This window comes from Ctenopharyngodon idella, chromosome 13 (assembly GCF_019924925.1).
Source record: "Ctenopharyngodon idella isolate HZGC_01 chromosome 13, HZGC01, whole genome shotgun sequence".
Classification (NCBI taxonomy): Eukaryota; Metazoa; Chordata; class Actinopteri; order Cypriniformes; family Xenocyprididae; genus Ctenopharyngodon; species Ctenopharyngodon idella.
Window position 1 is genome coordinate 10,046,199 of NC_067232.1, and position 21,623 is coordinate 10,067,821.

General features: G+C 39.2%; 1 long non-coding RNA gene across 7 annotated transcripts in view; it reads right to left on the minus strand.

Moving 5' to 3' along the window:
- The window catches only part of LOC127524685 (uncharacterized), a 387,968-nt gene that overhangs the window by 6,963 nt on the left and 359,382 nt on the right, over positions 1-21,623 (minus strand). The gene's annotated exons all lie outside the window — the stretch shown is intronic.

A 21,623-nucleotide genomic window follows, 5' to 3' on the forward strand; every position in this document is an offset into this window, starting at 1 on the left:
TGAAGAGGCTTTTATATGGGGAACACCTCTTCCATCCCACCTCACTCTTTCACTCTTTCTCACCAAAAGCTCCGCCTCTTTCATTTCCATTGCTGTTTCATCTGGGTTTTTTTTTTTTTTTTTTTTGCCACCCACTCAACGTCTGGTGTGTATCTGTCTGTGTGTACGTCACACATCCTCTTGGAGTGATGGCCTTGTTGCCCTGTAGTGGATTTAGATCAGGTTCCTGTTAGGTAAGAGGACGATGCATTAAAGGCCAAGCTGTAATCTCCTCCGTTCCATCTAATCTCCTCATATTAAGCTTCTCCTGGACGATAAGATGGCTAGGCCTCCACCTTGGCCGGACAGCTGACGGCCGGCTCTAACTACAGCACAGGACCCAGGAGGACACACCCACACACACATGCTCACACATAAAACTCTCTTGAGAGGAGATTAATTGCTCTAAAATTAAGCCTGTGTGTGTGCTGTGACCTTTAGGGTCACTTTCCCTCGGTATGATGAAGCACTGTGGTCAGTCCTTCAGCATGACCCAGCTTCCCTCATCCAGCGCCATCTGCAGCGCAAAACACTCGGCCACACCAACTGGCCTTCAGAGCAGGTGGATCACAAGTAAGCTTGTGTGTGAGAGAAAAAAACTGATACAATACTCTTTATCATGATGTGAATACAGTCATTTCAAAGGTTTGTAGAAAGGACATAGAGAAGATAAATACAAAAGTTCATGAAGTAATACTCTCTCTTGCGATCAAACCTTGAGAATATTTTGCTGGATTCAGAAATCCAATTGAATGCATTCTTGCTTGATTTCAAAGTGTCACGACTCTTTCACAGTCTCAAAACAATCGTCAATTGAGTAGGAAGCAAACGCAAACTCTGATATTGGCTTTTTTCAGCACATATAGTATACACGTAGTAATTATAAACCGATTTACAGCACCAAACAATTTGTCAGCGATTGTGGACCAATCATTCTGTCTTTCACACACACTTTAAACACACACAAATGCTTTCTAGACATGTAGCATGATAAAAAGGACATTGCACTGTTTCAGCTTTGAATAGCCTTTGATTCGCTCTTTGGCTCACTCCAGGGAGAGGGCTCATGGTCTCTCTTTTACTTTTATGTGTTTTGCAATTGGATTCCTGCGCAGGCAACCCAAGAATGTGATGAAAAGTGTCGAATCTCTGGCCAGGCCACATGCATGCAGACATAAACAGAGTGCCTAATGACACTCAGGCCTCGCTACTCGGCCACTTTCAACTCAGCCCTAAACACTAGCAGCTGGGCCGAGGTGGCACCAGAGATGTTTATTGGGGGGCTTTAGCCCATCAACTTATTGTCAACAGTTCAAGAGCTTGTCAGCGGACCCACCAGATGTGTAGCGAAGAGAAAGAGAGACAGTAAAAAAAAGGAAAGGAACAGGAAAACAGCTCCCTGTGTCTGCCTTAAGCTCTTGGAAAGTCTAGTGCTGGTGTAGTCATCTCAAACACTGTTTCATGCTTCTGGGGGTCTCATTGAAAATCATATGGTGCAAATCATATTGGTGTCATGTTCTTAGTTTAAGAACATGGCAGTAAAAAATTACAACATTTACAATTACATGTTGCTACAGTGTAATAATTAATAACAACAATGTGTAACTGCAAGCACCTATTCAAAATATAACCTATAATAGCAGTACATCGATATGCTAGTGTGACAAGTGACTGTCTATATGAGCAAATCATTAAAGGGTTAGTTCACCCAAAAATGAAAATTCTGTCTTTAATTACTCACCCTTGTGCCGTTCCACACCCGTAAGACCTTCGTTGATCTTCGGAACACAAATTAAGATATTTTTGTTTAAATCCGATGGCTCCGTGAGGCCTACATAGGGAGCAATGACATTTCCTCTCTCAAGATCCATAAAGGTACTAAAAACATATTTAAATCAGTTCATGTGAGTACAGTGGTTCAATATTAATATTATAAAGCGACGAGAATATTTTTGGTGCGGCAAAAAAACCCAAAATAACGACTTACATAGTGATGGCCGATTTCAAAACACTGCTTCAGGAAGATTCGGAGCATAATGAATCAGCGTGTCGAATCATGATTCGGATCGCGTGTCAAACCGCCAAACTGCTGAAATCACGTGACTTTGGCGCTCCGAACTGCAGATTCGACACGCTGATTCATTATGCTCTGAAGCTTCCTGAAGCAGTGTTTTGAAATCGGCCATCACTATATAAGTCGTTATTTTGTTTTTTTTGGTGCACCAAAAATATCTGAATTTGTGTTCCGAAGATCAACAAAGGTCTTACGGGTGTGGAACGGCATGAACGTGAGTAATAAATGACAGAATTTTCATTTTTGGGTGAACTAACCCTTTAAAATGAATCATTCAGGAATGAAACAAGTGACTATCAATGAATCACTGGCTGCATGTATTCAAAATCACACAACAGTATGTGAAAAGTGTAGTATATCCGATTTCACAGTATTCATAGAAAAGTAGGCAAAAAGTATGCAGATGACTTACTACTTACAGCGAGATTCTGAAATGTGCATATGATGGACACTTTACTATCCCATGAGGCCATAGGAGAGGATTTGTGAATGGCAGTAAAGCGATGCGCCTGACGCTTGTAGGTCACAGCACGACAATGACAACATGGCGAATGTAGTATGTCCAGATTACATTGACTACATACTGTACATTCATACTATATAGAACATACTGTACTTTTTTTAGCAGTCACAAAGTAATTACTTATTCAAAAGAAGTTCCTACTCACAGAGTATGTGATTTCAGAAACAGCCACCAATCATTCATTCAACTGATTCGTTCAACAATACTGATTCATTCAGAAATGAAAGTGTATTTATGAGAGAGTGACTGAATCATTCACAACACTGATTTGTTTAGGAACAAAACACTACTGTTGTGCATTGTGCGGAGATGCGGTTGATTTTTAATATGGGTTCTTCTGGAACTATTTTTGCTGGTGGTGCAAAAATATACAAGGTAACTTGCAATATTGTGTCTAAAATGTATGTTACTCAATATTATGTATCGCTTATATATACGCAAATATATACATATATTACTGTACCAGTGATATCGATGATGACTATTGGCTGAAGAAATTAACCAGCCACATCACAGCAAAAATTAATCTTTCTGATAAGAAACAGAAAAGGCACTGCTCTCAGCAGGCTGTTGCACAATACGCCTTCACGTCCAGATGAGCATAATATGATTTGTATTTGTGTCTGTTTTAATCGCTCGAGCTAAATGAGAATTTAATTGCTTTGCCACCATTTTTGCATCCAGCCACACAAAGGCTCTGGCCACCTCATACACGTCCCTAATGCTCTGCAATCCCTAAAATGAGTTTGTACTGTTTATATGTTAGAAACCCAGTAAACAAAAAAGCAAATAACAGGAGAGGAGTAGTGATTTACTGCATTTGCCTCTCAACACCCCCCCAACCCCAAAATCTCCCGTTTTGCAACATTAGCCAATGTTTACCAAAGTTTAGATAATCTCATTTGCATATTAGATGTGATTAGCACAGTTCATTGTCAGGATTATGCCTATTGGGTTACACAGTCGCATAGCATGAGCGGATGGATAGATCCGTGTTTGCAGCGTAGAGGCCAGCAGCGTTCCCAACCATGCTAATGAGCATACCTAGTATGTAAATGAGGTAAATCATATATATTCACTTTGCTGGGACACACATTCACCATCACACACACTTTCTTGAGTGCTAAAACACACATGCCCATTTATGATCAGCCCATGTGTCTTCCCCTCAGATCATTTCTTGGTCATAAAGATGCAAATGAAAGACATGAGGAGACAGAGAGGGCAGTGACAGAAGACAAAAAAGCACTTTTCTACAAACTACTGTATTTTTCTAAAGCCAGTTTTAGAATCCAGCGATTTATCCAAGTAAAACACATTTAATTTATGGGCTAAGATTTCAAGGCTAATGTTTTGCACACATGCTCGCCGATATTGATGTTGTCTGCACTTGAACTGTTGTCTTTGCAACTGACCCATGGTTTACTAGCAGATATAAGCCAATACTGGCACTTCACAGAAATTTCACACTGGAAAGAAAAGAAAATTAGAGCGATGGAAGGGAAAGTGTATTGCATTAAACAAACAAATAGTAGCACCCAAACTTTGTTTGATTCAAATAGTGATATTAACAATGCACCAATGGCAACTATCAGTATATTGGCCGATAAAAGCAATCTCTGCGCTGTTGGACATCAACTGATATTATTATATTATCACCCATTTATGTCCATTTGGGGGATGAAAAAAGGTCATGGACTTGAACTTAGAGAATAAAACGTCTCTGGTCTCATCAGAAGTAGCATCAAAATAAAACTTGAATCTTTGAGAGATAGGGTGAGAAAGTGTGCATGTTTTTGAGTGTGTAGAAGGGCCACAGCTGTGGTCGTTTCTCTGGCGACCCTGTGGCCCTGTGTCCCCTGTGCGGGCTTCCTTTTCACATCTGCTACAGCTGGAGAACAGCGTATCACACACTTTGCACCTGAAGGCATTCATACACACACATACACACACACTCACAGATGCATGAACACACTTACACATGGTTGACCCGAGGTCTCAGAGCCCTTAGCGAGCCCATGTGTCAACTCTGGGCACACTTCTACCTTCTGTAAAATATAGATCTCTGTGTGTGAGAGAGAAAATGAGCATTTTGTATATTATAGGGTGTTTCTTCAACTGTGGGCATTTTTAGTCCTGTGAACTTTAGAAAATACACTCTCACTAGTTTAACTTGTCTTAACAACAACAGCTGACGTACTGTACATGCTACACAGGACAATTATGTCATCATTAACATTTCCTCCACATTGTCATTTACATTACAAAATTATTCATTGTGTTTAAAATAATTCAGTACACTGTAAAAATATGATCGTGATTTTAATGGAAAAAAACTGTAAAAAGTGCTACAGTGAAAAACAGTTAATTGGTTTACAGAAAGTTTCCGTACTATATACGGTGATTAACCGTAATGTAATTTTACACTAAAATACTGTTAAATTTACAGTTTTTGGAAGTTAAAAATAAGTCATTGTATAACTTACAGTGAAAACTGTAAATTCCCACAATTCCCTGCATGACACTTCACATTTGATGTATTTTCGTTGAAATAACTTAGGGTTTATGTGTACATCTAACGTTGTTAAATTAAAATTGCATTTTTAAAATTTCATGTGTGTTACCATGATGGAGTTTAGTGTTTGTGTGAATGACACTGTATACCTGTCTATATATTAGTATTGTCCTTCTCAGCTTGTAGAAAAGCTGCTTGTGATGAACTTTGATTCATCATGTGACTCTCATCACCACTGTGTTTGGTGGTTGTCAGTGTATTACAAAGGGACAAAACAGATATTAGTACTTCAATATGTTGGTAAATTAACATTATATCAGTTCATGAAATATGTTTTTTTTTTTTTTTTACTGTAAGATTAAGTTAAATCTGTAAAACCTAAAATGTTGCTACAGTATTTTTTATGGTAAATTTATGGCAACCACAGCTGCAGGCTTTTTTTTTACCATATATTTAACAGATTTTTTTTTTTTTTTTTTTTTTACAGTGTGTAAAATAAACAGTTATGAACCGTAATTATTACAATATAAACCTTTAAATTATACCTTTTTGAACTGTAAAACAGACAGTAAACCAAGTGCTGTCCTGTAAAACCTAAAATGTTGCTACCATTTTTTTTTTTTACGGTAAAGTTCTGGCAACCACAGCTGCCATTTTTTTACCATAAATTTTACGGGGATTTTTTTTTTTTTTTTTTTTTTTTTTTTTTTTTTTTACAGTGTAATGTAAATGACAATGTTAATATTTTTGAAATAAAATGTTTATCTTGTCTTGACTAATTTCATTGTTAGCATTTTATGTATCCTAAAAACACATAATTGAAAAAATAAATAAATAAAAATGTACACTTCCATTATTTTAAATTGGAAAATGATTTGAATGATTTCCACACAATAAATATTGAAACGATGTGTTTATTTAACTTTTTGTTGGGATCAGATTTTAAAATTTAAATGTTCATATTTTAAGATCTGACAAACAAAATTCATATAATTATTTATATTTTTAATATTTAACATTAAAATATTTTGAACGATTAAACCAATTAAATCTGTACCAGTCAAAAGTTTGGTGTAGGTAAGATTTTTTTTTATGTTTATAAAAGAAGTCTTTTGAGGCTGCATTTAATTGATGAAAAATACAGTAAAGCAGTAATATTGTGAAACTGTTTCTATTTTAATATATTTTAAAATAGATCTGTGATGGCAAGATGCTAAGATGCTCAAGAAAGATTTCTTATTACCAGTTGAAAACAGTTGTGCTGCTTAATATTTTTGTGGAAACTGTCAATTTTTTAAAAGGATTCTTTGATGAACAGAAAGTTCAAAAGAGCAGTATTTATTTTGTAATACTAAAACCAAAAGCTTTGAATGGTAGTGTACATCTTTTGCATGGAGACAAATCTGTTTTAACAATAGTAAAAATAAATTCCTGTGATATAAAAGTACCCATAATTGAAGAAACTCCCAGCCACCATTAGTGCTGAGTAACTGACCACTTGCTGACAGTGTCAGACAGCATATTTTCTGTTTTCCCAAACAAAAAAAGAGTTGAACACACTACAAACATACATTTTGTTGGTGTTCAATACAAACATTATAATCAAAAGGTGTGCAATAAACAATAAAACTAAACCTGCGAGGAAACCCTACCGACAATGTGTTTTACTTTTTAAACAGCCCTTTTCCTCCAAGCAGCATTGGTGCTAGACTGGCACATTAACTCCTCTTGACCCTCTATTCTCACCTGTAATAAAGCAGAGGACGAGCCCCCACTCTTCATACACACACATACTCATTTCTACTCCACACCCAGCAGAGAACAGAGCAATGGGCTTGAGAATATCCATGCTCATTAGCCCAGCTTCTGTCTCCACATAGTCTACTGTGTGTGTATGTGTGAAGTCTCAGGTGGCACACAAGGCAGATGAAAGTGTGGAAAAGCGAGAGTAAGATATGTGACATTGAACCAGTGCTGTGGGCGCCAGCTGCTCAGGTTTAGTGTGTGTATGTGTGAAGGTGGATGGAGAGGGGCCATCAGTTCACAGCCTGTGAACCTCTCATTAGACTCTTTCTCACCGAGACTTGAGCTGAGTGAGGAGGGTGGGGGAAACTGTCAGTACACATGATCACAGGCCTTGCCTCTACACACACACACACACAAAATAACAAACGTCACACTCATTACGCACACAAGCGTGTGCAGAGCCGGCACTCGTGGAACGGGACTCTTGAATGCTTTATTTCTCTCTCCTCCCCTCTCTGCCCTCCCTCTGTGAGAATGTGTGCTAAAGCTAAATCTGATAATCAGGAGTGACGGGCTGGTAGAATGTGAGCTGAGCGAGAACCTGAGAGATGATGTTCAGTTTGTGTGGTAATAATCTGCGTGACCTCACAACACAGGAAGTTCATATCAGCCATTCTCCTAACTCTCACCCAAACCAGACCACTGGGACTCAGAAGCTTCTTGCTCTCCCTGATTTTTGATTTGGATAAAATTGGATAAAATAAAATATATATATATTTTAAATAAATAAATAAACAAATTTGAAAGTAATCTCATGTCTAAATTTGGTCATTCTAATTGAGTCACACAGATTTTCTTTGAACTACTCACCCTCATGTCACATTAAATTGCTTTTTTTCAACAAAAACGTGATCACTCAAAACACTAGAATATCCTATCGTAAATTAAAAAGTGGGTTTATCTCATCTAGCACATTAAGGTGAGATAAAGTGTGAAAAAAATTTATTTTTTTTAAGTGTCCACTTGACTAGAGGCTTGTTTGTTTACATTAATTTCATATTTTTACTTTCAAAAATGTAAATGAATCTTGACAAGCAATATATCATTCAAAACGCCTAAGATTCAAAGTTCAATATTTACCTGTTTTAAAAGGAGAAATGTCCAATTCTTAATTGGTTTCAGGAGCCTACATATCAGAACATACAAATTCAAAACCTTTATTAGTCTAATCATGTGAAGTTAGTTTTCAAGGCAAGAGGTTAGACATTCATTAGAATGTTTAGTCCAAAAACGTGTTATTGATGGATTTTATCGGTTTACATCACATTTCTTCAGAGAAATTTATTAGGCATGTCCATTCTGTTTTAAATCATGCAGAGCGAAGAGCATGTCAGGAGTGAAAGCTGTAAATGTGAAACGGTAAAAAGATACAACTAAAAAAATTTCTGAACTGAGGTTGTCTACAAAATCTATAAAAGAACGGAAAGGAGGCTGCAAAGAATGACATGTCACAGAGCAAGTGCTATTTCAACACATTTAGCGCTTGGTTAAACTGGATAGCAGGTGTTTAGTGAATAAGACACAGGCTTTGTGCTGAAATAACAACTGTGACAAAAGTGACAACTGTTTAGTGGCTTCACCTTTATGCGTTCTGCATGTTCTCACAGCAAAACTGGATATATGTGTATGCAGTAAACGGTAGGGGTTGTATGTGTGTGTTTTGGAATAGAGATGTCTGTTCTCTCTCTCTCTCTCTCTCTCTCTCTCTCTCTCCTCTCTCTCTCTCTCTCTCTCTCTCTCTCTCTCTCTCTCTCTGTTATTGATCGTCCAGCACTTTGAGAACAAAGAGTTAATCCTTAAAAGGCCAAACAGCACAGATTCCTTCTCAGTCATGAAAGTTTAAAATGTCTTCTTTTTTTGTTTAGTCCTATGAGATGTGTTCTCAGTGTAGCTGGCTGTGTGACCCGGGGCACAATGGAGATCCAATACCCAACCCTATTCATCCTACATTCAACCAGTCAATACCTATTATTAGATACTGTTGGCCTATCCGCCCAGTTATGGCACAGAAAAGTAGGTTTTCAGATTGGCTGGTGGAGGAGGGGAGAGTTGAAACTCCACCCTATCTAATACACACTCTCTCTCTCTCTCTCTCTCTCTCTCTCAGGCCTAGATCAGCTTTAATTGCACTGGATAATATACAATGGACTAATCATGATCCCAGCTCAAACATTCCAGATTATTATGGGCGATTTCATTGAAATGAAATCTGGGTCTGTACATCATTTTACCACTGCTCTTCCTTATTATTATTAATATTATTTGGTTAAACTTTATTTTGATAGTCCACTTTAGACATTCTAGATTCTACTCACTGTAAGTAACTTTGCAACTACATGTCAACTAACTCTCATTAGAGCAGGGGTGCAAAACAAAACCCTGCAGAGTTTAGCTACAACCCTAAATAAACGCACCTGATCCAGCTAATCAAGTCCTTCTGGCTTATTTGAAAACTACAGGTTAAGGCTGCATCCAAAAACTTAGGCAGCTGACTTGTTGCCTCGCTGCCTTATCAGGCAATGACTTTGTAGGCAGCGTTTGCTCACGAAGGTACCTCACATACTGAGTTCGGACAGGGTTCTGAGGCAGCATAGTTTAATGATCTACAGCAAAACAGAGCGAGTTTTAGTGATAACTAAGCAAATTTTTAATTATTACAAAAGTCATTTTTCACTAGAAATGACATCAAAAGTGGAAAACATTCATCAAAAATGTACATTTACACACAAACTGAACACCAACCACAACCTTCAGGCGCCATCTTTATTTTTTAGCTCAACTGTCACAGAATGGAAAGCACAGGATTGTGGGATAAAGACAGTGAAGGATACATCTATGCTGCCTTCAAAAATCGATCAGATGAAGGTATCTCAGGAGACAGGAAGTAAAGCTAACTTTGGATTCGGATGTGCCTTGATGCCTTCCTACCTTGGAAAGTATCCTCCAAAGGCAGCATTTTTAGCTTTCGGACGCAGCTTATCTGTGTTTGAGCAGGGTTGGAACTAAACTGAAAGACCTGATACTAACATTCATTGTTCACTTAAGCAACACTTTAAGGGGGCTGCAAAATTTTTTAAAATATTTTTTTCTTTACCTCAGAGGGAGCAGAAAGTTCCTAGCACTTTAAGGTGTTATCTGCTGTATCCGTTTATCTGTTCTGCTGTAGCTAAAAAAAAAAGAAAAAAAGAAAAAGATATTATGTATATATACTGATATAATAAAGTATGGTGTCCCATACTCAGAATTTGTGCTGTGCATTTCACTCGTCCAAGTGTACACACAGCAGTGAGTAGTAAACACACACACACACACACCCGGTGCAGATTGGGGGTTAGGTGCCTTGCTCACCTCAGTTGTGGGTAATAAGATTGAAGAAAGCGCTGTTCATTCACTCCCCCCACTTACATTTCCTGCCGGTACTGAGACTCGAACCGACTCTCGCACCACAACTGCCCAAAACACCACAGAGAAACTTTGCTAAAATTAACAAACTAAACTAAAAGTTAAATACATCTCTTTTTAGCTCTGGGAATGATGAGGTCTTCCTGTGATTGTTTTAATGTTTTAAATCTCAGATATTTGTTTTGAGGAATTTTAATTTGGTTTGCATCTTATCTCATTGTTTTTATACGATGTGTTTTATTTTTTATAGGAGACTTACGTGGGCCTGTGCTGTTGTCTCGTTGTGATTCATAGGGTAATTGTCGTGAAGTGGGCCGGCCTGCCTTCTCCCAGGTTCTCCTCATCTGGGCGGCTAACACACTTCGGACCAGTGTGATGAGTAATGCAGCGCTAGCTGCCTCTCTGACAGTACTGGGCCACTGCTTAAGCTGAGCACAGGAAGAAGGAGCTTGTTTGCTAATAGGTAATAAATTGTCGGTTTAATTATAACAGCAAGGTAATTACAATCGAGGAAACACCCAGACCCAGAGGGAAGAAAAAGGAGGGAGAAATTCCTGTTAGAGAAACAATGGCTACACTGCACTGTGCCACTGAGTTTCCACAGAAATGAATGGAAATAGAGCTGAGAGATGTGATCGTGGTCAGCTTCTGACCTGCTTTATACCTCCGTTTGTCCTTCAGTTTGTAAAGGCCACATTTTTCTGACAGACCACCCTGATAAACGTGTCTACTGCAAGAGCAAAGAGTTACACGAGGACAGACTGAAATGGAGGGCCATTCCTTACATCTGTTGTCTCTGATTCTGGTTGCGTCTCAATTCATCAGCGCACTGCCCAGGGAGTTGGCCATTTCTAGGGCTGCCCCATTGTCCAAATCATTCCAGTGCACTGAAGCACTGCCGAGTAAACATGCAATGCTGTTCGAAAGTTTGGGGTCAGTACGATAATTAAAAAAAATAATACTAACAATAAATTGATACTTTCATTCAGCAAGGATGCATAAAATTGATCAAAAGTGAGATTAAAAGCATTTATAATGTTACAAAAGATTTCCGCCAAAATATTAGGCAGCACAACTGTTTTCAACATTGACAATGATAAGAAATCTTTCTTGAGCATATTAGAATGATTTTTGAAGGATCATGTGACACTAATGGCTGCTGAAAATATTTTAAATTGTAATAATATTTCAGAATTTTACTGTATTTTTTATCAAATAAATTCAGCACTGCTGAGCATGAGATTTTGCAAAAAAAAATTTTTACTATTTGTAATGTTTTTCATATTACAATGATTTCTGAAGGATCATGTGAAACTGAAGACTGGAGTAATGATGCTGACAATTCAGCTTTGCATCACAGAAATAAATTATATTTTAAAGTATATTAAAATAGAAAACCATAATTTTAAATTGTAATAATATTTCACAATATTATTGTTTTTCTGTATGTATTATGAAATAAATGCAGCCTTAATGAGCATAAGAGACTTCGTTCAAAAACATTAAAAATAGTAATGTTTCCAAAGTTTTGACCGGTAGTGTGTGTGTGTGTGTGTGTGTATATATATATATATATATATATATATATATATATATAAGTCTTACTAACCCTAAACCTGTGAATGGTAGTCCATAAAAACTACTACATAAAGCCTTTTTTCATTATCATTACAACTGCATGAAATTGCATGAAAAGGAAACACTCCTGTACTTGTTTGCCTTGTACTTTTTTAACACATAAAAAATGCCTGTGTATAGTATCTGTTTTCTTTAATTAAAAAAAAAGAAAGCAGGACAAGTGCATCTTTCATCCATTCATTTCTCAGCAGCACAGTCCAATGTAGCCATTGTTTATTAAATACATCTTGCTCAAAAATTCATGCTGTTTCTACAGAACTCCTTTAGTATAATCACCTGAAACAAAGCCTAGGATGCATGAAGCAGATCATAATCATTTGTTTCTGTGAGTGAGAGTGACTCAGGACATTGTGAGTGTGTATGCAAACTCAAATCTCGCCTGTCACATGCTTGTGCGACCCCAATCATCGTTTTTGTTCGGTGTGCAGTGATAAAAGATCAGAAGAGGACTCTTCAACATGAGTTACTCCCCCGCCCTCTGCAGTTAATTGTACAAGCTAATGATGTGCGGCCCAACAGGGGGTCATCAATCACATGTCTGAACCTTTTCATCTCAGCCTTTAGCTGCGGCCTCAGCAGTAGCCTCTCACAGCATATGCTTTTAAAATGTGTCCGACCGTGCGAGAGCCTCGGCTCCTCTCCATCACGTCAGGATGGAGGGATGGAGCTCGCAGGCTCCTCTCTTTGTCACCACCACTTGGCTTCAAACTCTTGCCGCAGGTCTGAGGACACTGGTTCTCCAGGCATCCGACACCTCGGCTCAAGCTCGGTCGGGTTGCTGGGTTTGACAAGAGACAGAGAAATGTGTGGTCGAGTGTTCAAACATGCACACATTTGGACCATTAGGTGTCAATTTGGATGCACTGCCATTGTCTTTAACACTATTTTCAAAAAGGCTATGGAGTTTTAAGTCCATCTCAGGAGTCATGAGACAATAGCACACTCTTCTTTCTCACTAAATCATCATCGTCTGGCCCTCTCTGCGGTCTGTGACAAGCCCTGAGACTGCACCGAGAGCCCGGCCACATCTAAACCGCCCTCAATGCTCTTGTGTGTGACCAGCTCTGGGGTACATCTCTTAATCCCATCAATTCAGCCCTGCCATGACTCCACCGTCGCCTCCAAACCTTGTCTGCAGTCATTACCCTATCTAGCCTCCATCTCAACACACACATTCATGCGCACACACTCACACAGGCTAACCAGAAAATCAGAGTACAAGAGGACAGCCTGTATCAGCCTTTTGAGAAAGAAAAGCACACAAAATCTCCTGTGAAACACAGAGGAACAGCTGCAAAAGAAGCAGGGTTTTGAGAAAAATCTTGGGGTGGGGGTATGGGGGGTGTTCATATCCTTTATGTGAATTTTTCAGGGTTATAAATATTTCAAGCAAAACTGTTTTATTAAATGTATTTACCCCATTTCAACCTTGAGGAACCCATCAAGATTCAGCCTCATTAAATTTGTGCTCCCACAAGGGGAGGTAAAAATCCTGACATTTTCATAGAATCGATGGAGAAGACATCAAACCATGAAACATCCTCTCAGCTTGAACTACAGTAAAACCAAATGCAGCAATAAAAGACTTGGAATAAATGCCCAAAACAAACAAAATGTACAAATAAATACTACAGCAAATCAGAGCTAGAATGCAAGAAGAGTATAATTACCCTGACTAGATTCATGAAATAAATAAAACATCTAAACAACCTTTAGATATTTAATTTACGCATCATTTAATTAAACATTTATCTTATGCAAAGTTGCATAATTCTGAAGGTTACACAGTTACACCAGTAGGTGGCAGTAAGTGACTTTTTATGAGCGAGTCATTGAATAATTCATTTATTATAACAATTCGTTCAAAGTAATTATTGGCTGCATCCGAAATCGCATACTCTCTTGAGTAGGTACTTATTTTGAATAAGTAATTTCTTCATGACCGCTAAAAAAGTATGTTCTATATAGTATAATTGTGTGTAGTATGAATGTAATCTGAAATACTACATTCGCCATGCTGTCATTGTCATGTGACCTACCTGTGCCAATTGCGTCGCATCACTTTACTGCCATTAACAAATCTTCTCCCGTGGCTTCATGGGATTGTAAAGTGTCCATCGTATGCATACTGCAGAATCTTTCTGGAAGTAGTAGGTTATGCAGGTAATTTTTGCTTACTCTTTTATGAATACTGAATTCAGACATACTTCTTTTATCACATACTGGTTTTTCACCTACTATATAGAAGGAAAGTATGTGATTTCAGATGCAGCCATTCCTTAGGAATAAAAAAAAAAAAAAAGACTGAGTCTTCAGGAGTGAGTCACTGAATCATTGATTCATTGATTCATTCAACTAATTAGTTAAAAAAAAAAAAAACAGTGATTCAATCCGGAATGAAACATTTATCTATTTAGAAATATTAAAATATTTATTAAAATATTTTATTTTTATTACTTTTTTTCTCTTACTGAATGGCTGGAACACAAAAATTCAGAATAAAAAATGATTTTGGTGGAGTTTATCCTAAAACCGTCCCCCGCCATGGTTCCAGGTTCCTCACGGCGACATATGTGGGGTTGTTAATAATCCGTGTTATTTGTTTAGCCACTCTCAGTCTGTGACACAGGATACGGGACCACTTTTGATAAAAAGAGACAGCAACTGCAGGTGCCCTACCCTGACAGTGACTGAATGGGGGCAGGATGTACACTGACAAGCCTTGTCAAACAGGTGATCTCACACGTCCACACACAACAGCGGTGTCCGCACGCACACTGACACAGCCATTGTGACACGGATGGTGCCACTGACAGTCACGTCACCTGTGAGCAGGTGCTGCTGAAACGCACACACCCCTCGATGCTCTGGATGGGCAAGGTGAGAGAGGCTGTCAGTGCGGCTGCGGACGCTGATTAAGCAGTAGTGATGGAGTCAGTCCAGATACCGGCCACATGGGAGTGTAGTAACACATGGATGCAACTCCATCCATTGCCAAGCAACACAATGCAGTTAAAACTCAAAAGCTGCTTTTCCACCGAAATTACCTGGAACAATTTGTCCAAGGAACTTTTTTCCCCCAGACCTACTGCTGTCTGCGTTTCCATCGCGGTCTAAAGTACCGTGAAGATTAGGCAAATTAGTCCGGTGACGTAGGACTGCGCGCAACTTTCCAGTTCCTGCACATATAAGCTTAATAAAGCCTGAACCTCGTCATCAGTCCATCGGTCGAATTTTTGAAACTCCATTGCTGATTCGAATAGCAAACAACTCTTAATGCACTAACCGCAACAGACTTTTAAAAATTGTGGTTGAAGTAAAATGCTGCATGGAATCAACCAATCAAAATGCTGCGTGAACTCAACCAATCAGCATGTTCAGGGGCCAAGTCCCACCCCCGAAAGTTCCTAAATTTTGAAAAAGTACTACCTAGCGAGCAGGGACTTTCTGAGTGGGAAATTTTTACCAAAGTCCCTAGTTCCTGGGGAAAGTTCCTGCGGTGGAAGCGCGGCTAAAGAACAAGGTCTTCTACATTTGTTTTGAGTGCCTTTATACACTTAGACAAAGGTCATGACACTTTCTACCAAAAGGAGCTGAGCTAGCCAGATAGCACCCTTCCCTTTGTCCTATTTTAGAGATCTCCATAGGCGCAGCACTTACTGTGGAACCTTGGCCTTCTTACTCAAGGCAGATTTATAGCATGCCATGTGGAGATCAATAAGAGAACAATGTGGAGAGATGGAAGCACAAAAGCCGTCTGTGAGAATTTTTGGACAGTAAGGGCTTCCTGCTAGGAAAAGGGACAATGGAGAAATGCCTTGACAAACCAATGCATTCATCTAAAGGTGTTTGACAGGCAGTTCTGTAATCAAAAAAGAGAGTAAAAAACCAAAAAAAAAAAAAAAAGCCTTGATTTTTATTTTGGAGAACATTCAAACAGCCAGTCACAATTAAATAATGGAAATGTACAGTATTTCATGGTCTTAAGTGATGGAATAAAAAGAGACATTCAAAATAAAGGGCCAAAGCAGGAGAGAATAAAAAACGAGACAGCCCAATGCTCTTATGTCACCTGAGGAAATGCATTTGCCCATTAGATGTTGACCCGATTTAGAAGCGCAGCTGTGAAGGTATCCTAGAGTCAGACACCTTCAGCGTCCCTCCCTCCTTTCTTTACCTCTTCCACTTTCTATGCCCGCTGTTGATATAGCAAGACTCTTGTGTGAGATTCCTATGCTCTGTCTCTCTCTCTCTCTCTCTCTCTCCCTCTTTCTCTCTCCAAGGTTATGGCTCTCTGTCAGAAAGATGTTTGTCTTTTGTGCTTAGTGTCAGGATAAGAGAAGAAGGTGCCGTGCCCCAGTTGGGCTTCATTAGGACTGGGCCGTTGCTGCACGTCTTCAGGCACCCACGCTGTGCCAGTCAACATTAGGCTTATTAATTCACACACAGCTGCCTTCTCTCTTATTCTCGGCTGTTTGGGAGTAAGTCTAGCCTGTGGCCACTGAGGGACAAATCCATTTTAACAGACAGTGCAAGTCAAAACCCATCCACACTTGGACAAACGTTTTCTGGAGCAGAAAGTGGACAGAACTCTCCTGCTTCGATTTTTTTCATCTCTATGTCTGAGCTTTCTTTCCTGGCTGGCAACTTGCTTTATGTTTCATTCCAGCAGGCATACAAGGCCACTTCATTGTTTTATCATTCAGAAAAATGGCACCAAACATAATTCAGCATTTCATCACAACTTAATATTACTGAAATTAATTTACTATAATGTCAGACATCAACTTAAGCAGTAATCATTGACATTATTGTCTATACACAGACCAAAGAAAAAAAAAAAAAAAAAAGTCTGGCAATCCATCACTATACCTCTATCTATCTACCTTTCTACCTATCTACCTGTCTGTCCATCTGTTTTGCATCTGCTTTTATTCATACAAGGACAACTAGAACAAATTCCATCCATCCATCCATCTATGTATCTATCTGTCTGTCCATCTGTCTACCTACCCACCTTTATTCATACAACAAGCACAACCAGAACAAATTAATTCCATCCATCCATCCATCCATCCATCCATTCACATCACCTTTATTCATACAACAAGATAACTAGAACAAATTCATTTAAAGGGGACCTAATAACTAATAATACTCCTTTTACAAGATGTAATATAAGTCTCTGGTGTCCCCAGAATGTGTCTGAAGTTTCAGCTCAAAATACCCCACAGATCATTTATCATAGCTTGTCAAATTTGCCCCTACTGGGTAGGAGCAAAAACACGCCATTTTTGTGTGTCCCTTTAAATGCAAATGAGCTGCTGCTCCTGGCCCGCTTTCCAAAAGAGGGCGGAGCTTTAACAGCCGTCATGTTAATCTTTTGTACAAATCCAGTGTTGAATTGACCCTCGTTTGTGAAGCAGTCCGGCGTAAAATGACAGCATGACAACAACACTCTACTACAACAACTCTAAAGCAGCCCAACATAGCCTCGCCCTCTTTGTTGAGTGTTCTCGGGGGCAGGGTTTATGTATATTTTAGGGTTAGTGATGTCACTAACCCAGGAAGAAGCTCGGTGTAGTCCCTACCGGCTACTTGCTGTAGACTTTAAACAGAAAATTCTTTAAAAGAAAATCTCTCCCTTTGCATTGAACTTTGAGCATTGTAACTTTGCGGATGTTGTTTATGTTCTAACAGCAACATTACACACTAACTAAAATTTAAAAAAAAAGTGATATCATAATCAACCACCCCTTTAAACATTTTTTGTAAAGGTCTAATTTAATTGCGTAGAAATATTTTTCTCAATTTAACTTTTTTTTGAGAGTTCTTTCTCCTTTTCAGATTCAGTCATTTTTATAACAACAAACATGCTCCACAGCTCTCCCATATTCTCTCCATCCCTTTGACCTCCACACATCTTTTCTCCTCCCTCACAGTCTTTCTCTCTACACCTCGAGAGCTCCAGCGACCAGGCCTGGGCACAGCCAACAGCACAGCTCAAATGTTTGGACATGAAATGCTAACCGGCGGCTTGGATTCTCTTTCCCTTGCCGGCTACTCTCGCCTCCTACCTCCTTTTTGATCAGCCACAAGGAGCGTTTAGACCTTTTCCACACCTCCTAACTGTAAGCCTACGCGAATCCCGGCCTTGCTTTCACACGTGTGGCGGAGTGGATTTTGCGGCAGGGCTGCAGGGGCCGTGGGAGTAACTTTAGCCCCTGAGTGAGAGCCACCTCACCACATCAAGTCTTGGAGTCAGTGGGCACTGCCACCTCCAATTTAACCTCTCTAACGTGACAGTAGCCAGGAAAAACCAGCTCCACACAAGCAATCGGAGCTGGAACAGAATGAAAGACATTCAAAGTGTGATCTCCTCCTGCAGCAAGGTTCATTTTTCACTTTTTCCCTGCAGTGGATTTGTTTTTCTCTCTCCAGAGCCAGGGGATAAAGGGCTGTTGGGTAATAATGAGGGGTGACCAGGGATGTTGAAGTTATGTGGAAAGTGTCAGGCGGTCCAGTGTGGAGTTACAGTGTGCGTTCTGAGCAGCTGAATTAAATAGCTGGCCACAATATATTCGTGGGGAGGATTCAGGCCCATATGTAACTCTATCTATGACCTGCTCTTACGGCCAAAGGGTTTCTTGTTATCAGAGTTTTATTTTGCCAGGAGACATTTTCATTTACTTCTGTACAAAATAACTTACAGAGAATTTTACTTACAGAGTCTTTTTTCCCAGTTAAAAATATCTAAACAAGATTGCTAAAATTTCAAAAATGAGAATAACACAATCAATCACGAAACATAATCAGAATAGTTTACCAGACAACCTGCTTTTTATGGTTTTCCTTGTGAAACTGGATTTGTCACATACAGTATTATCTGATTTTAAACTTCCACAAACAGTCCCTGCATCCATGTTTGATGTTCAAGATACATGAGGAGCGATCCTTCTGTCCAGTTTCAGTGATACTTTTTATTCAGATTTCAATGTAGGCAGGGCTACCCAGCGTGACGCCACAGAGATAAAAAGTGACAAAATGTCACTTTATTGCATCATATCTGGTTTAAACATGGTCTAGTTGAAGGAATAATTCTGTCATCATGTTTCAAACCTGACTTACTTTCTTCTGTGGAACACAAAAGAAGATATTTTGTTGTGGTGTGTTTTTTGTCCATACAATGAAAGTCAGTCCATTGTTGTTTTGGACCACACTAATATTAATTATTTAGACAAAACCAGTTAAAACTGATGACAGAATTTTCATTTTTTGGGTGAACTATATTCATCAAAAGTGTAAATAATTTAACATTGTTACAAAAAAGTGTTTTTTATTTTTTATTTTTTTATTTCATCAAATAATCATGAATAAAATGTTTCACAGTTTATCAGCATATTAGAATGATTTCTGAAGGATCATGTGACACTGAATACTGAAGTAATGATGCTCAGAATTCAGACTTTTGTGAGGTTAACAGAAGATTTCATAGTGAAGATTTTAGGCTTAAGTTTGTGTCTAGTTACAGCTTTTTTAAATTCTAGACAACGCTGATGATAGCAACAAGGTAAACAGACCAGATTCTTAGCATATTCAATCTCTCATACGCGTCTCTACTTGAAAAAGCAAGCGGCATGCACAGACATGCACGGCTGACCCTCTCAAATTTAGCCTGCGCTGTATTTTTGGGTTCATCGCCTCATACAGCCAAAAACCACATTGTGGGACTCGCAACATAGTGCGAAAGACATGTCCTGAGCTGGTTTATGCCCCAACCCTTTGCATGCATGTTGATGAGAGTGGCTGCTGTCGAAGCACCATGGGACAGAACCCGGCACAGGTCAGCGGAGACTGACATCCAAAGAGATCTGAGCAGAGGCACAATAAGGAAGGCAGAGGAGCTCACAGCAGCGAGACAGGCCGAGAGACAGACAGGGGGCATGCTGCTCTGGAAACAGCGGGGTGAAAGCCCCTGGGCTCTTGATCATGCGGCCTCTTCAGATGAATTACTTATTAGGGAATATGTGCAGAACGTGGGCTCCTTCCAGCCTGTGATCTTCCTGCCAGTTTAGCCAAAGTCCTCTCCTCTCCTCCCCTCAGCCAGCCAGATTTTATCTGGCATGGTCCTGAGCCCCAAGCTCTCCACGCCAACACTAGACACGCCGTGGAAACAGAAAGAAAGAAAAGATGAAGAGTAAGATAGGGATCAAGAGAGGAAGTGAGAGAAGGCAAAGAGAGAGAGAGAGTGCTTTCATTCTCCTGGTCTGGCCTGGGCCTTTTTGACACGTGTAGAACCGCAGAGTGCACAGACATGCGCTCGCCACAACGTTGCTTCGCTCTTTACGGGTGGCGTTTGCTGTGTGTGGTGAGGGCAGGACTGGCACGGGCCAGACGGCGGTCTGATGTGCAGCCAGGGAAAATCGATTAAGACAAATCCACCAAATCATGTTGCGTGAGAAGTTCGAGCTGATGGCTGGCAGTGGCAGGGCTGCAGCTGATGAAGACGGCTCTCTCTTTACTGCGGTAAATACTGCTTTTTTTCTTTTTACTGCGATCACCAGACCGCCGGTCAGGAACAAAGACCACTGGCACAGATGGCTTTGAGAAATGCATTTCCAGCCATCAGCCCCGAGACCCGTTAATGAAAACCAGATTGCTGCTTTAAAACAGAGAGTTAGAAGGAAAAAAAAGTGAGATAGGAGGCGTGAAAAGAGGCTAAGCAGACTTATAAATAACTTCTTCACTCTAAATAATTGACTATGCAAAAATCAATAGCCCTACTACGTGAAAACAATCGATATAGAGTTTAAATAGTATAGAGAACAGCATAAAATGCTTTAGAGTTTCTCTGCTAGTCTATCACACAGACAGGACAGAAGGCAAAAAACGCTGCTTTGCAGTAAACAGAAACACTGTATCTGAGGAGATACATTAAAAAATAACTGCAAACAAACTAAGTAATTCAACTACAGTCAAGCTACTATTCAAAAACATAAATAAAGTTAGCAACACTAAACATTACTAACAAAAAGTTGCAATATACTGTATACTGACTAGATTATACTATTTAATTCTGCAATTACAGCATTTATCTAGAACAAAAACATCTACAGTAAATACTATGGAGCCCCTAAATTGACATTTACAGATGAGAAAAGTGTTGCACATGTACTTCTTGCACATGTCTCTTCTACGAGAGAGAGAAAAAAGTGCTCAGAGAAAAATGTTTGCATGCTCCCTTTAACATTTCTACTAACGTATATCTTCAAAGTTTCTTGTGCATTAGCGAAAATGTTGTATGCATGCAAATGTCACTTTAGGGGCTTCATAAAATTGAAACAAACCATATATGTATATATCTGGGTATTTCCAAAGCGAGTTACTTGCATTTAAGGTATACATTTGATCAGTTCAAGCACTCCTTGTGAATATATATCTATAATAACACCAAAAAAGACAATCATATATCTGACCAGTGAATTGGTTAATATTCTGCTAACTAACAATTCACTAAAATGAATCAGATTTCTCAAGGCTACAAATGAGAGAGAGAGTACAGGGTTTTCACTTATTGCCACTGTTTGCCCAAATTTAAAACTGCAAAAAAATAAAATAAATATATA